Genomic DNA, 16234 nt, shown 5'->3' with positions numbered 1-16234 from the left:
AATTATTCTATTTTTTTTCAAATTTGTTGAGGCTTTCTTTGTGATTTTGGCAAAAGATCCATTTGCACTTGAGAAGAAAATGAATTCTGTCATTCTTTGATGCAGTATTCTATATAAATGATTACATCGAATTGGTCTATTATGCTGTTTTTACAGATTTTTTGCTAGAGTATTTTATGAGCTGTTAAATGAAGTCTGCTGAAATTTTTCATTATGAGTATGGAAGTATGGATTTACCCATTGCTTCTTTTAATTCTGTCATTTTTTTATCATTTATTTTAGTTTGGGCTGCTATTACAAAATACCATAAACTAGGTAGCTTTCAAACAAAGAAATTTATTTCTCACTGTTCTAGAAGGTGGGAAATCCAGCCTTTAGAAGTAAATTCCTAACCCCAGTCAAGCCTTGAGATGATTGCAGCCCTAGCCAACATCTGGCTACCATCTCATGGAAGACCCTGAGCCAGAATGTATGCACCAACCTAAAAGCTAATTCCTTACCCATAGAAAGCATTGTAAATAATAAATTGTTTTTGATGTTTTAGTCCAGGGCTTCAGGGTGATATTTTTTTTTGCACAACAGTAGATAAATACAAATTTTGATAATTCAAAATGGGGTGCCACCGTAACAAACACCTAAAAATATAGTGATAGTTTTAGGACAAGTTGGTGGGAAGAGCTGATAGGACCATGGAGTTATTAGTGAAACTTGAATGCTATTTGAGGCAGTTAATGGAAACTGGATGATGCTCAATGAGGATATGAGATGAGAAATTAAAGAAAAGTAAAGAAAATGTTATTGGAAGCTAGAAAAAAAAAGGACACTTAATATGGAATGATGGGAAGTTTATCAATATTATTGCCTAAGGTAGAATGAAAATTTTTAAATATGCCCAGTGCACTGGAATAAATCACTGAGAGGATTTCAAGACAGTGTTAAATGTATCACCTGTCTTCTATTTGCAGCTAATAGTAAAATACAAGCAAGGAGAAATAAGCTAAAGGAAGAACTGTGAAGAATTAAAAAATCCAGAACATACTGGGTTTGAAATTAAAATCGTTTCTTATTCCAAGACTTACAGATGGCAAACAATGCTAAAATTAAGAAATGGCTTTCAGGCATATATCATTCTAGGGCACTCTCAGGAAAAACATAATCTAAAGATGAAACAGATGGTGTAACTGTAAAATTCTTTGTTAAGAGTGCAGAAAAATCTAAGGCAATGCCTCAGGGAATTGTTCAGTGAGAGAAAAAGTCCTGTAAGAATTTGAAGGATGTGTTTTGTAGATCCACTCTATTAAATGATGAGGTTCTAAACATCTCAAGAGGTCGTACGTACTTCAATAGCCCTAGAAGAAGTCAAAGTTTGGGAGAGCTTCTAGTAAATACATTTGTGGGTGTGGCTTTTGTCTAATGGAGTAAACTCGAAGATTCATAGGAGACCCACACATTTTTTAAAAGAATTATACTATTGGCAATAATACATGAACTAAAAGGGACCAAGACAGTACAAGATGACAAGTAGTCTTTGGACTCCCAAATCTCTTGAGTCAGAAGGAAGGCTGAGATAAACTACTCAGCTGAAAATATTTACCACCATTTATAGAACAGGAAAGAAAATTTAGAGGTGTAACTGAACCAATAGCCCAGTCACTGGGCCCAAGTGCCATGGATAATCATTTCCAGGTAGTAATAGGATTGAATCTTACTTATTAAATTTGTAACAGTGATTCCTATATGAGTCCTCTAATTTTTCTCTTTTTTAATAGGAGGATCTATAGTGTTTATTTTATCCCTGCCTCACCATTGGAATTTGGGTATTGGGGGAGTACAAAACTTGCCTCTTTAGTTCACAGATGGTTCCAATCAAGGGAAACTACCCCAGAGGCTATGCTTGAGCAACAACAATCAAGGAGTCTCGTCTGTATTTGGACCCAATTTATATGATGATATTATGGGCTTCCAGCTAATTCTGTTATATGATGAAACTTTTGAGATCCTTAAGAGGTAGTTTATTTTGCATGTGAGAAGGACATTAATCATAGGGGGTCAGAGAACAGACTACGGTAGTCAGACTACACTACACTTGTTATTTATGCTTTTGGTTAATACCCTTCCACATCGAGTCAAGGTTGACCTGTGTGGCCAAGAGAACACTGGATTTTGATTGTGTGTGGCTTCCTAAGACAGATCATGAAAAGCATTGCAACCTCTTTCTTGATTTCTTAGATCACTCTCTGTGGATAACTGCCATGTCATGAGGAGATTTAAGGAGCACCATCCCAAGAAGCCCCAGGGACCAACAGCCAGCACTAACTTGCTAGCCATGTGACTTAATAACCTTAGAGGGGACTCTTTGAAAGCCAGCTGAAGTCAAACTGTTAAATGACTGCAGGCCCAGTCAACCGCTGACTGCAATCCTATAAAATAGCCTAAACCATAACCCAATCAAGCTGTTTCTAAATTCCTGTGGTTTCCACAGACACCATGAGAGATAATAAATTATTATTGCTAACTTAAGTCATTTTAGAATGATTTGTTATGAAGCAATAATAGCTATACACCATCTCAGATGCAATTTCCATTTGTATGCATGTTAGACCTTTTGAGCATTTCTCGTATATTTCTCATGTTGGTTCTATTTTCTCCATTCTTTCTTCTCTATTTGGATAGTCTCAACTTATCTGCTGTCCTGTCTACCATCCCTATATTCAGCTTGTTCAATCTTCTATTAAACCTATCCATGTATTTCTTTATTTCTAATACTATGGTTTTTAATTATCTTATGACCATTGAATTATTTTTGTAAATTCCAATTCTCTGTTCAAGGTTTCTATCTTTTTATCTATATTTTTCATCATTTATTTTCTTGAACATATTTACTGCAGTTTTTTAAAAGTCCTTTTCTTCTCATTGCAATCTAAGAATCATTTGTAAGTTTCCCTGTACCATTTTTCACTTGATTATTGGTTGTATATTTTTTACTTTTTTAAATGTCTAGTAATATATGTCAGGCATATATACAGAAGAACTGTAGAGACCACAGAAAGTACAGTCTTCAAAAAAGTAGCCTTTCCTCTGGTAGGAAGTGGTCCATTGCACCAGTATTGCAATTTTGGTAAGATTTGTCCCTCTGGTTTGATCCTGATTCATGATTGTGAATCTATATAACAAGCATCAGTCTCTTTAGCCACAGAAGACTATAGAAAGGGAACTTCTGCTTCTGGCCATGTTAAAGGAACTGAACAAAATGTATGAAACTGTTGTTTCCAAATATTGTAAACAGGCTGTGCAGGGATGTGACCTCTGAGAGAAATTATTAATAAATAATGTAATCTCTAACACTTTCCAGCTTTCTGCGTGGAAGTATTTCCCAGAATGTGGAACAGGGAAGAGAAACCTAAATAGAACATGTTGCTATCACCGAGTTAAGGGGACAGATATTGGAACTGGGGGAGACAGGGGTCACTGGAATTTGCAGAACAGAGCCCCAGAAAGGAGGTGACAAAACAAGAAAAAAAATTCCAAACGCCTGAAGAGATTATGTAAGACTTTAGGCAAATAATAAGTTAAATATATGTATGGTGAAATTCCACAAACACGGACAGGTAAATATTAAGATAAATATATGTATAGTGAACTTCCACAAACATGGGCAAACTTGGTTGTTACAAATTAAATAATCCTCAGAGCTCATACAAGACTGGAAAACATTTTCGCTTCAATCATTCAGAGTGGCAAGACCCAATCGAACACTCAGGGAATTCAGTGGAGTCCCCAAAATGATCACGTCTTGGTAGTAGTTTTAAACTAGCCCCAGAGGAAAGGCTGCTCTAGCCTACTCTAATGCACATTGAAAGTAAAAATCAAAATGACCAAGCTGATCTGCAAGTAATTTAACCAACTGCCAAAACACAATTCAACATACTTTAAATAATAACAAGAAAATCCAGGCACTTTAAACTTTACACAGTATCCAACATTAATTTAATGCTTATAGGATATACAAAGAAACAGGAAAATGTGTATAATCAAGAGAATAGTCAGTCAGTATAAATAGATTTGGAAATAAAAGAGATGATAGAATTAGCAGAGTAAGAACTTTAAAAAAGATCTTAAAAACATGCTCAAGGACTGCTGCTCCAGTTGCTGATCCTAAGTTGTGGATTTATTGGCTTTCAAGACCACTGTGAAGCTGAGGAGAAGGTGATGAGATTGAGGTTAATTAAAGTGCTACGAGGCTCACTGTTCTTACAGAAATTCAGCTGTTTTTCTTGACCAATCACTCTTCAGATTGTTGCAAACTTTCAGTTAATTTCAAGAGTTGTAAAAAACGTTGATTTTGACAATTTTGGTGGTGTTATCATCACTTTTATGGAGAAGCAGATTTTCGAGGGTCCTTACATTGCCATTTCAGAAGTAGATCCTGAATTTTTTCTAAAGTCTTATTTACAATAACATCAACAAACACAAAATATTTAAAGATGAGTTTAACAAACTTGAGCAAGACATGTAGAAAATGAAAATTAAAAATACATGTTGAAAGAAATTAAGAAAGACCTAAATAAATGGAAAGATATGCTATGTTCATGAGTTGGACTACTCAATATTGTGATGATGATGTTTCTCCCCAAATTGATCTATAGATTCTATACAAAATTGATAGACTAAAAATTTTATATGAAAAGTCAATGGGCCCAGAATAGTCAAATAATTTTGAGAAGGAATTCAGTTGGAAGACTTTAACTTATTTCAAGATTTGCTTTAAAGTTACATATGGTGTGGTATTGGTGTAAAGATCAATGAAACAGAATGTGGTGTTCAAAAATAGAATATATGTAGAATTAGTTGATTGTCAACTGCTATGGTTTGGATATAGTTTGCCTCTGTCAAATCTCATGTTGAAATTTATCCCCAGTGTGGCAGTATTGGGAGATGGGGGCCTAATTGAAGATGTTTGGGTCATGAGGGGTATCCTCATGAATACATTAATGCTTTCCCTTGGGAGTTCCCACAAGAGCTGGGTATTAAAAAGAGCCTGGCACCTCCCTCCTCTCTTTTGGTCCCTCTTTCACCATGTGATCTCTGCACACACCAGCTCCTCTGCACCTTCTGCCATGAGTAGAAGCAGCCTGAGGCTCTCACCAGATGCAGATGCCCAGTCATGGACTTTCCAGCCATCAGAATCATGAACCAAATGAAACTTTTTTCTTTATAAATTATCCAGCTTCAGGTATTCCTTTATGGCAACACAGAAACAAACTAAGACATCAACAAAAATGGCAAAGTTTACTTAGGAAATGGTGGTGGGTTTTTTTTCTTCCAAAAATGGTACTTTAACAACTGTATTGTCATATAAAAAATAAAATTTGACTCTTACTTTATGCCAGGTATAAAATTTAACTCATTATAGATCAAAGGGGGTTCCTTTTACCTGACTGCCTTTGAGCTGGGACATTATGTTTTGTTTTGTTTTGTTTTTCTAACTCTTCAGATTGGAACTGAAAGATTGGCTTTTCTTGGATCTCAAGCCTACTGGCATTAGACAAGAAATACACCATTGGCTTTCCTGGGTCTCCAGCTTGCCAACTGCAGATCTTGGGACTTGTTCATAATCATGCAAATAAATTCTTTATAATAAATGTTTTCATATGTATGTGTATATGTATATATATACACATACATAATTACATATATAATGCATATATTTGTGTGTGTGTCTTCTATTGATTTTGTTTTTCTGAAGAATCCTAACTAATACAGCTACATATAATGTGATATTAGCATAAAGATCAATGAAACAGAATGTAGGGTTCAAAAACAAAACATGTATAGGATTGATTGTCAACAAAGGTGGCAAAGTAGTTTCCATAGGAAAAGGTAGTTTTATTCACAAATGGTATTATGACAACTGTATTTCCATATAAATATTAAATTTGACCCTTACCTCAAAAATACACAAAAAATATTAACTCATAGTGGATTATTGACCGGAACACAAAAGCTAAAACTATAAAATTTCTGGAAGAAAACACTGGATTCACATCTTTGGAGTAAAAAGAATTTTTAGAAGGCAAAAAGCACTACCACTTAAAAATTGATAAATTGGGCTTTATTAAAATTTTAATTTTCTGATTTTTGAAAGCAAAGGAAAATGTAAAGCAAAGTATATGAAAAGAGAAAGTATTACCAATGTACACATCTGACAAAATATTTGTGTCTAGAATGTGTGTGTATATAATGTTTGTATATATAAAGACATATACATCCTATATGTATAAAATCTCTTATAAATTGGGGTACAATTGAAAGAGATACTTTAGAAAAGAAGATATATGATTGACCAGAAAAAGATCATCTTCTGTAAACAGGCAAAAGCAAATTAAAACCATAAGGTTATACCACCACACATCCACTAGAGAGGCTAACATTTTAATAAGTGAGGATGCCAAACATTGGTGAATTGGAACTCATACATTTCTGGTGAGAGTGTAAAATGAATAAAATCACTTTGGAAAATAATTTGATTGCTTTTTATAATGTTAAAAACACACCCTATAAACCATCAATTTTATTTCTTGGTATTGACCCAAGAGAAATAAAAATTTATGTCCCTAAAACACTTATACATAAATGTTCAAAACAGCTCTATTCATTATGGGCAAAAACTGGAAACAGTCCAAATGTTCAACAAGAAAATGCACAACACACAATGAGTATTATTCAGCAATAAATGGAGGAAACAATTTATCCCTGCAAAACATGGATGAACCTCAAAAACATTATGCTGAGTGAAAGAAACCAGACATAAAAGAGTATGTGCTTTATGAAATTTCATGTATATAAAATTCTAGGAACAAAACTAATTTATTGTGACAATAAACAGATCAGTCTAGGTCTAGGGGTGGGCAGCAAAGGCAATGACTGAAACTCATCATTTAAACTATGCACTTAAAATGAATGCAGTTTATTGTATGTAAATTACACCTTAATAAAATTCTTAAATGAAATATACCCGTGGGAGATTGAACTCTGCCATCCAGATATTCACAGCCCAGCTCTCCAACCTGCCATCCACCTCACCCCTCCTGAAACACAGCTTCAAAAATGGGTAACATCTTGATGTGGAGACCAGCTATGTGCTTGAGATGGTACCTTTCTCCTGGCTGGTCTTTTTGTCTGAGAATGTAAACTTACAGAAAATTTCACCTAACTTTCTAGAAGCCTTTCGTCTAATTCTCAAATCTCCCACATTGCCCCAGAATTCACTGGTTTTTTGAGGCTCCTCAAGTCTTTAATTTGTTACTCCAGCCCATGTGACCACTGAAGACATACTTGCTGCTCTTTTTGCCCAGCAGAGGCTCTCCGCTTTGGCTAAGCCAGACCTTCATCCTGTTCCTAAGAGTGACAAATGCCTCCAAGGTAAGAAAAGATGAGTATTGACAAATCATCTGGGAAAGTTCTCTGAGAATTTGTCTCATTCATATAGTCCTTGTTAGGAGCTGAATGTTTGTGTTCTCCCAAAATTGATGTGTTGAAGCTCTAACGTGCAATGTAATGACATTTGGAGATGGGGGTCTTTGGAAGGTAATTAGGGTTAGATGAGGTCATCAGGGTGGGGCCTCATGCTGGGATTAGTGCCCTCATAAGAAGAAACATCAGAGAGTTCCACTCTCTCTAACCATGTGCATACACCAAGGAAAAGCCATGTGAGGACAGAGCAAGAAAGTGATCATGTGCAAGTCAGGAAGACAGCCTCACCCGAACTGGCCCATGCTGGCACCCTGATCTCGACTTCCAGCCTCTAAAACAGTGATAAAATAAATTTATGTTGTTTAAACCACTCACTCTATCGTACTTTGTTATGGCAATCTGAGCAGACTAAGAAAGTTCTCTTTGTTTCCACAGTTCTCTGACACTTTAAAAAATAAAACTTTTGCAATTTATTTGGCCTTTTCTAGTTGTTGAAATAGGAGCATTGGCTTGATACGACCTGATTTATTAAACTTATTAAACCAGACTTTTATATTGCTCCCAATATGTAAATTATTTCATTGGTTTTACTACACACTTCCTGTTGTTCCCCCAATATTCATTCGTCCCTTCTTTCATATTAAAAGAAATGACAACTGTTAGCTGGGTATACGGCTGCCCACAATAAAGACTACATTCTCCAGCATTCTTTGAATCTAGGTGTAATTTATTCCCACTGGGATATGAGCAAAAATGATGTGGACAACTTGCTGGTCACATCTTCAGAGCGAAAGAATCTGCTCCCCACTCCCCTTTCCCTCTTCCTGCTGGCTGGAGTATACATGTGGTGGCGAGCCATCTGGTGCTATGTGGACAAAAGCAAATTTTTAAGAAAAGGGGAGTAAAAAAGTGTCCTGCCTCCTCCTCACATTTTTAAGAAGCAGATACACATACCAGCTTAGACTTTTACTTAAGAAAAAAATATACTTTTTTATGGTTTAAACCACCAATGTTTTTGTCTCTGTCACTTGCAGCTGAATTTATATCCCAGCTAATACTCTTACAATATCTTCATTATTTGGAGTTAGAATGTTTGTATTTTGTGAATATGTTAATTCATTCAACAAAGTACTCACTATGTGTTGTGCCAGGCACTGATTATGCAAACTGGCAAGCTTGTGGCCCAGAGACTGAATTTGAACCCCAGATATGCTTTATTTGGCCCAACTTTTTTGAGCTAACATGGGAATAATTGCCATGGGCTGAGTAGAAATTGTCCTTGTTAGATGACACTTTTCATCCAGCCTACTTCATTTATTTAGTTTACTTGTCTGGCCACTATTAGAATTAAAGTTTGAGACTCTTCTGTTAGAGGTACAATGATAGGATAAACTCCTTGATTTCAATATGCCATATTCTAGAAGAGCAGTAAACAGGTACAACAATCACTATGCCATGACAAGGGTTGGCAAGCCTGTCCCACCATCTGTTTTTTTTTTTGTTTTTTTGTTTTTTTTTGTTTTTTTTGAGACAGAGTCTCACTTTGTTGTCCAGGCTAGAGTGAGTGCCGTGGCGTCAGCCTAGCTCACAGCAACCTCAAACTCCTGGGCTTGAGTGATCCTTCTGCCTCAGCCTCCCGAGTAGCTGGGACTACAGGCATGCGCCACCATGCCCGGCTAATTTTTTTTTTATATATATATCAGTTGGCCAATTAATTTCTTTCTATTTATAGTAGAGACGGGGTCTCGCTCTTGCTCAGGCTGGTTTTGAACTCCTGACCTTGAGCAATCCGCCCGCCTCGGCCTCCCAAGAGCTAGGATTACAGGCGTGAGCCACAGCGCCCGGCCCCACCATCTGTTTTTGTAAATAAAGATTTTATGGGCACACGGTTAAGCCTGTTTGTTTACATATTGTCCATGGCTGATTTACACTTACTGTGGCAGAGTTCAGTAGTTAGCACTGAGTCTCTATATCTCCTGTGGCTACTGTAACAAATTACCACCAACTGGCTAAAATGGCATAAATTAATTCTCTTACAGTTCTTGATGCCAGAAGTCCAAAATTAAGGCATCTACAGGGTCACACTTCCTGTGGGATCTCTAGGGAAGAATCCATTTTTAACTTCAGCTTCCAGTGGTTGTGGACATTCCGTAATGAATGGTTGCATCACTTCAATCTCTGCCTCTGTGGTGATGTTGCTTCCTCCTCATCTACCTGTTTTCTCTTCTGTGTGTCTTTTATAAGGATACTTGTTATTGAATTCAGGCCCTATCCAGATAATTCAGGATGATTTCCTCATCTCAAGATCCTTAACTTAAGTAGGTCTGCAAGGACTCTGTTTTCAGTAAAGTAACATTCACAGCTTTCTGGTATTAGAAGGCATGTATATCTTTTTAGGGGCTACCAGTGACTTACTACACTGTCTACTATAGTTTAAAAGTGTTTTGAAAACTTAACTGCCATTGTAACAGTGTTAACAGGTAGGGCGTTTAAGAGGTGAGGTTATTAGGTCTTGAGGGCTCTGCTCTCATAAATGAATTAATGCTGTTATCATTGGGTGGGTTAGTTATCACAGGAGTGGGCTCTCAATAAAAGGATAAGTTTGGCCTTCATTTCTCTCTCTGTCTCATTTGCTCACAGGCCCTTCTGCCTTCCACCACTGGATAATGCAGCACAAAAGCCCCCACCAGTTGCCAGCACCATGCTCTTGGACTTCCCAGCCTCCAGAATCATGAGCCAAATAAATCTCTGTTCTTTACATATTACCCAGACTATAGTATTCTTTCTTATAGCAACAGAAAATGGACTGAGACATTCTCAAATCCTCAAATATTCATTTTTTTGGCTCTTTACAGGAGAAGTTCCCCAATGCTGTACTATGCTATAGTGTAACAAAGGCCATTGAAATCAGAGTGATGGAGATGGGAGATGAAGAACATATTGCTGGAGAAAATGACATTTGAGAACTGATGATTAGGTACAATGTGACCAGGTTTGGGGAGTGTTGGGGAGTACTTAAAATGACATTTGAGTACTGGTGATTAGGTACAATGTGGCCAGGTTTGGGGAGTGTTGTGAAAATATGAAAGTAGAAGACAGAGGGAAAATTCTTCAGACAGAGGGAGTAGCAGCATGTGCAAAGGCCCAGAGGGATGAAACAGTGTGGTATGTGGGTAAATACAAGCAGTTCATCGTGGGTATTATGTCAGGTACATATAGAAGAGAGGCAAAATTCAGATCATGAAGAACTGTAGGGACCAAACTAAAAATTTTATATCTAATCCAAAATACAATAGGGCACAATGGTGAATTTTAAGCAGAAAGGAAAGGCAAAGAGATTTGCATTTTGTAGGAATCAATTGGGATCAATACACAGTAAATAAATTGGAAAAGAGCAAGAGTTGAGCCTAGAAAAAATTAAGGGGCTATTATTACAGGATTCTAAAAGTTGTACTGAGGGCCTGAGTTGAAGTGGTGGCCATAGAGATGGAGAATATGTAGGATGTAAGGGTCAGTTAGGAGGTAGAATTAATAGGACATAAAGGTGTAATTGTTACAGATGTGGCAGGAGCTGGAGGAATAAAATGAATCCCAGATTTCTGACTTGTGAAAGTGGGTAGATGTTTGTGATGAGTATGGAGATAGGAAATAGAGAACAATAGACGTGGAAGGAAAGATGGAGAGTTCCATGATGTACCTATTGAGTTTGGGAGTAAGATGATGTTTGACATGTTGAACATGGCTGAGTTGTGGATATCTATATGAATTTATCAAATACATCTTGTATATGTAGGTCCAAAGATTAGGAAAGATGTTAGAACTAAAGGTATAAGTTTTATTATTATTTTTATCTCTTTTGTAGACCCTACTTTATTAATTGCTCTTATCTATTCAAAATATTTACCCATAGAGTGAGGTAAAGACTCATTTTCATTAACTTGCCAAGATCAAAGGATAGTAGGATATTATTCTTTATAATAACATTGTGATATGTTCATTACTATCAGGTAATGAAAATCAACCACCTCTTCACTCCTGTTTTTCCTCCTACTTCACAAATACCAATTAGTATTCAAATTACTCATGTATGGTGAATAAGGGCATCACAGAAATTATTTATATACTTGCTGGCTACTGAGGATCCAATTTATCCTCATGGTAGACTGGGCACACAGGAAGTGACTAACACATATTTTAAGTTGCATGATAAAATAAGCAAAGCAAACATAATTCCCCTGAATTGAAAACTTGTAAGAGAAAACAAATTCTCCCTTTGGAATAGGTGTTCAGTACTTTTCAGGGCTTGATTATCCAGTTTGTAGTTTATCTGATACATTTCTTAGGTTTCTTCTTGTTTCTACCTTGTGGCTATTTGCAATGAGAGACAGATTCTGTGATGCCATTCATTAATTCAGGTATTGTACTACCCCATATGATTTGGATCTCCTTGTTTACTGAGTCCTTGACATGAAAACAGAGGAGATTTTATCGCAACATGCTCTTTCTGATCTCAAGAACATCCTAGAAATATTTCCATCACCACCTCCAAATGTCCTCCATCTATATTGAGTTCTTTTCATCCTTCAATTAGGAAAACTTCCCCCCACAATGCTACCTTTATGCATTCTCCTAAGTTATTTTTCATCACAGAATCTGGTTTGCTTCCTTCTTAGAACTGAGAAAAATTTGTCATTATCTACTCTTTATTATTTCTTAATCAGCGTCAACAGGAGTTTAATTTCAGTGATACTTTCCATTTTTATTTTATTTATTTTTTGGTTTTTTGCTAGATTCATGTTTTTACTTTTTATCTTAAAATTCAATCTTTTCTAGTTTGGTTTATTTGATCTTTTTCAATGTTCTTAAGATTTATACTAAGAACTTCCTCCTTTTTTATTATTTCTTCTTTAATAATGAAAGGGTTTAAGGCTAATACACTCTTCAGTGTAGCTTTTGCAACAGTGTATTACTTTCTAGATAGTTTATAATTTGTTTTGAATTTATGTAAGAGTCCAGTGGTTATCTAGAAGTGATTTTCTCAGTGCCCAAATAGGTAGACTGGAAATCCACTTCATTATGTAATATTTGATACATTCAAAAGTCTGTATGTAAAAATTAGCACCCATCAACCAAACTAAAAAATGGAACTTTAACAATATCATTGAAGCCTCCTTGTGTGCTTTCTCATCTCTTCTATTCATCAGTTTGACTAACCCTAAAGCAAAACCACACTATTTCATTACTTTAGCTTTGGAACTTTTATTAATAATAACTGTTATGTCAATGCTACCATGTCATTCTATTTCTTTAAAAATGTCTGGGGAATGTCAGGGAAAATGACAGAGTAGGCAACTTCAAGGGCTTGTTCCTCCACAGAAACACCAAAAACTGGCAAAAACTGTCAGAATCAATTTTTACCAGAACATTACAAAGCAGTCAATGCTTTACAGCAGCAACTAAGCAGATACAACCAAAAAAAAAAAAAGATTATTGAAACCCAGTAGAAAAGATTTGTGGTGTTTTAACTCACTCTTGCTCCATGGCTCTCTCCCCAGCCTCGTGGTTTCCAAGATGGCAGCTCATGAAGGGAGCAAAGCTGATCTTGTTCTCAAAGAATGGTGGTTGTCTATTTTAACCTGGCTGGCTACTTCCCAAAGGACTAATGCAAAGAGCTTGTCATTTTTCCATCTATCTTGTAACTCTTGCAAGACAAAGAAGCTGCTATGTGGAGGAATTTTTCAAAAACATTTAAAGACAAATGAATCACTTTTTGCCACTTGGGCCTACGCATGTTGGTTAAGTAAAACAATAGACACTTTGAAAAGCCTTTGAGAAAGGCTAGGAAGTGAGATATTTGGGGAAACAAGAGCTTTGAAAATCTTCTATATATATCTGGGAATCTAGAAGTCACATGAATGCCTAGAGTGGGGTACATGCTCAGAAAAGACCCGAGGCGGTCCCCTAGCTGGCCTTCCAACTCTGTACAAGCAGGAGTTCAGGCAAAAGAAGTTTCAAACTGCCCATCTGAGTGTTAAAGGCATGTCCCAACACACACACACACACACACACAGCCCATCTGCAAAGCCTGGGAAATATTTTTGGCTTTAGGCGTTTAAGGAAATCTTTGTGAAATCACTAGCTGACCACTACGCTAGTTGAGCAGAGACTTCAGATACCACACACAATAGAGAAAACAAACCTTATAAAAATTATTTAGAAAAGTCACTATACTAACAACTTCATGAACTAAAATAAAATCTTAAGTCTCCCAACCAACTGAATGGACTCCCTCTTGGCCTTAACACTGAGTTGGCAGCCATGAGGTGAAAAGAGGTCAGATGCAACTCATTGTGCCCCCTCCCTTTTGTAGTTATTCTTTGTAACAGTAAGATACTAAATCATTAACAAGTGTAAGGCCATGTGACACAAAGGTTGAACTGCATCTGCAGGCCATCAATTTATTTAACAGATCACCTGAGTTTCAGTAAATGTCCAGTGGCTTGTCTCTGACTAACAGACATTATCTTAACTTAAAACATTCCAATCCTTGAGACAAAGCTTTATTTCTTTTACCAATTACAAGAATCTTTAAATCCACCTATATCCTGTAAGCCCCTGCTTCAAGATGTCCTGCCTTTTTGGGCTAAACCAATGTATACCTTCCATGTATTGACTTATGACCTTACATGCTATTTCTGTCTCCATGAATGTATAAAACCAAACTGTAACCTGGCTACTGCAGGCACATTTTCTCAGAACCTCTTGAAAACATGTGCTCCAGGCCATCAGTCACACATACTAAGCTCAGAATAAAGCTATTTAAATTATTTTGCAGAGTTTGTGTTTTTTCCTTTAACAACTATAATCCACAAAAAGTGCCAATAAAAAATTCTAGGGAGGAGAGAAAATATGATTTCTTAAGTTATTATATTACAGAATTTAAAAGGTACACTTTTCAACAAAAATCATAAGGCATGCAAAAAAAAAACAAAAAAAAACAAAACAAGAAATTATGGACATTACCATGAAAAACGCAATTGAACAGAAACTGTCCCTGAAGAAGGTAGGACATTAGACCTACTGGGAAAATACTTTAAATCAACTGTCTTAAAAATGTATAGTGAGCTAAAGGAAACCATGGACAAACAAATAAAGGAAAATAGGATTATGATGTCTCCCCAAATAGAGAATTATCAATAAAGAGATAGAACTTATAAAAAGGAACCACATAGAAATTCTGGAGCTTGAAAGTAAAATGACTGAAATGAAAAAATTCACTAGAGGTTGGTCCGAGTGCAGTGGTGTTTACAACTAATTGGTCACAACCAGTTACAAATTCCTTTGTTCCTTCCCTACTCCCGCTGCTTCACTTGACCAGCCTTAAAAAAATAAAATAAAATAAATTCACTAAAGAGGTTCAACAGCTTATTTGAGTAGGCAAAATAACAAATTAGCAAACTTGAAGATAGGTCAGTTGAAATTATCCAATCTGAGGAGCAGAAAGAAAAAAGAATAAGGAAAAAATGAACAGAGCCTAAGAGATCTGTAAAACACCATCAAGCATACCAATATACAATATACCCCTAATATATATATACACCAATATACCCATTATGGAAGCCCCAGAAGGAGAGAAAAGGGTGAAAGGAGAAAAAAAAGGTTAAAAGAAATAATGGCCCAGATGTGATAAATACACAAATCTGTACATCCAAGGAGATCAATAAACTCCAAGTAGAATATATTCAAAGAGGTACACACCAACACACATGATAGTCAAACTGTTAAAAGACAAAGACAAAGAGAGGCTCTTGACAGCAGCAAGACAAAAGCAACTTGTCACATACAATGGATCTTCCATAACATTAATAGCTGATTTCTTATCAGAAACCATGGAAGCCAGAAGGCAATGAGATTACATATTTAAAGGGTTAAAAGAAAAAACACAAAACCTGTCAAACAAAAATTCTATATCTAGCAAAACTATCCTTCAAAAATTAATAAGAGCTTAAGACATTCTCAGATAAACTAAAGCTGAAAGAGTTCATTGGTAGATCTGCCCTACAAGAAAATGATAAAGGGGGTCCTTCAGGCTGAAATAAAAACACTCTAGACAGAAAATTGAAGCCATAAAAAGAATAAAGAATGCTCCAAACAATAAATGCTGGCGTGGTTGCGGAGAGAGAGGAACACTCCTACACTGCTGGTGGGACTGCATAGTTCAACCTCTGTGGAAAGCAATATGGAGATACCTTAAAGCGATACAAGTGAATCTACCATTTGATCCAGCAATCCCATTGCTGGGCATCTACCCAAATGATCCAATGACACTCTACAAAAAAGACACCTGCACTCGAATGTTTATAGCAGCACAATTCATAATTGCAAGGCTGTGGAAACAGCCCAAGTGCCCATCAATCCAAGAATGGATTAATAAAATGTGGTATATGTATACCATGGAGTACTATTCAGCTCTAAGAAACAATGGTGATATAGCACATCTTATATATTCCTGGTTAGAGCTGGAACCCATACTACTAAGTGAAGTATCCCAAGAATGGAAAAACAAGCACCAGATATATTCTCCAGCAAACTGGTATTAACTGAGTAGCACCTAAGTGGACACATAGGTACTATAGTAATAGGGTATTGGGCAGGTGGGAGGGGGTAGGGGGGCGGGTATATACATACATAATGAGTGAGATGTGCACCATCTGGGGGATGGTCATGATGGAGACTCAGACTTGTGGGGGGAGGGGGGAAA

This window comes from Microcebus murinus, chromosome 14, assembly GCF_040939455.1.
Source record: "Microcebus murinus isolate Inina chromosome 14, M.murinus_Inina_mat1.0, whole genome shotgun sequence".
NCBI classification, from domain to species: domain Eukaryota; kingdom Metazoa; phylum Chordata; class Mammalia; order Primates; family Cheirogaleidae; genus Microcebus; species Microcebus murinus.
The sequence above is the reverse complement of the archived record's forward strand: the minus strand, read 5'-3'. Positions refer to the sequence as shown.